The sequence below is a fragment of the Pteropus alecto genome, unplaced genomic scaffold (genome assembly GCF_000325575.1).
Source record: "Pteropus alecto unplaced genomic scaffold, ASM32557v1 scaffold76, whole genome shotgun sequence".
Taxonomy (NCBI): Eukaryota; Metazoa; Chordata; class Mammalia; order Chiroptera; family Pteropodidae; genus Pteropus; species Pteropus alecto.
Window position 1 is genome coordinate 26,387,429 of NW_006443138.1, and position 2,096 is coordinate 26,389,524.

The 2,096-nt window shown below is 31.1% G+C and overlaps 1 non-coding gene across 1 annotated transcript; it reads left to right on the top strand.

The window, feature by feature from the left end:
- The first annotated feature begins 644 nt into the window (after positions 1-644).
- On the top strand, positions 645-763 carry LOC112472415. The gene has a single exon (XR_003043630.1). It is a non-coding gene; the product is annotated as a 5S ribosomal RNA (ribosomal RNA).
- The last annotated feature ends 1,333 nt before the right edge of the window (positions 764-2,096 follow it).

Consider the following 2,096-nt stretch of genomic DNA (forward strand, 5'->3'; position numbering starts at 1 on the left):
TTCCCAGACAAGAAAAAGCTAAGAGTTCATCATCACCAAACTAGTATCAAAAGAAACATTAAAGGGATTTCTTAAAGAAGGAAAAGTTGAAAAATATGAATAATAAAATGGGAATAACTACATAACTATCAATAATTTCTTTAAATATAAATGGATTAAATGCTCCAATCAAAAGACATAGAGTGGTTAAATAGATAAGAAAACTTGACCCATATATATGCTGTCTGCAAGAGACCCAGTTCAGCTCAAAAGACACACACAGACTAAAAGTAAAGGGATAGAAAAAGGTATTTCATGCACATAGAAACAATAAAGAAAGCTGGGGTAGCAATATTTATATCAGAAAAACAGACTTTAAAACAAAGGCTATATAACAAGAGACAAGGAAGAACATTTCATAGTGATAAAGGAATCAATCCAACATGAGAATATAACCCTTGTAAACATTGACAGACCTAACATAGGAGCACCTAAATGTATAAAGAAAATATTGATGGACGTAAAGAGAGAGATTAACAATAATACAGTCATAATGACAGAAGACTTTCACATCTCACTGACATTAATGAATAGATCATCCAGACATAAAACCAACAAGGAAACAGTGGATTTAAACAGTGAACACATTAAACCAGATGGATTTAGTCTATGGCCATGCTACCCTGAATGTGCCTGATCTTGTCTGATCTCAGAAGCTAAGCAGGGTCAGGCCTGGTTAGTACCTGGATGGGAGACCACCTAGGAATACCAGGTGCTGTAGGTGTTAAATATATATATATATATATATGAGCAAACTAGATGAATTTAATTGATATTTTTAGAACATTTCACCCCAAAGCAGCAGAATATAGATTTTTTTTTTCAAGCACACATGAAACATTTTCCAGGATAGACCACAAAACAAGTCCCAATAAATTTAAGAAGATTGAAATCATACCATGTAGCTTCTCTGATCACAATGCTATTAAACTAGAAATCAATTACAAGAAGAAAACTAAAAACACACAAATGCATGGAGACTTAAATATGCTACTAAACAAAAAATTAATTAATTCAAAATAATGACCTAAGCAGTAGGATTTCCCTTAGTAAATATGATAAATGAGTCTCACTCTTCAACCTTTAAAACTAGTTAACTGAAATAACCTCAACATATTGTTGGCTTTAAAATTTGAATCTAATTTGCTGTAAAATCTCAATAGTAATCAATGCAGAGTAATCAGTTATTTCACAAGGAGAATCTCACTTAGATAAATAGACTCTACTAAGAACTAAAATAATACCAGTTACTCCAAAAAATAATATTACTACTTTGCAGAGGAGTCAATTCAAGTTCAGAAGAGTTAAGTAACTTGTGTAAAGCTTATAATTCTTAAGTAATAGAGTCGGAATTAAATTTAATATTGAATTTGATCAAAGATGAGATAGATTGGGCCATAGATGGGAGAGATACACTCTCTGCATTCAAGTGAGTTCCTGAGTATTGTGATTTTTGAAATTAGAACTTGCTGCTGGGATCAGAAGAATAAGGAAGAGTGGAAGAGCCTGAGATTTTGATTTCATGTGAAGATAAAAGGTAAAGCCTGTAATTAAATACAAGTAAGAATATCTGGCCTGTAGTAATCTGCACAGACCATTAGTAACTGCAGTGTAAGACCAGCTAGCAATCGAAAAATTTAAACACTACAAGGATACTAAAGATGGTAATCAAAAATGGAAAGGTAGAATTTTCAAAAGCTCATGAAGGACTCTCAGAGAAATTAATAAGACCTTTTATTATTTTTATAAAAATTACACCTTTCATGACCCTGCTGAAATTCAAATATAATGTGAAATTCAAATATCATTTTATTTTAGTGAGAAAATATCAAATACCAAAAATAAACATGAAATCTGGATACTTGCTCTACTCTTAATTTATTCTCAAAGCAGGTGTATAGTGGTCATTATTACTTGAATATTATTAAATATAAGATTAAATAAAAGTATCTTTACAATTTTTAGTTTCGACTTTCAAGATAAAGTCCTAGTCCCATTATTCTTTTTGAAAGTTTGGTCCCCATTTACAGTAAGTTTATTGTAAGTGGTTCTTTCTT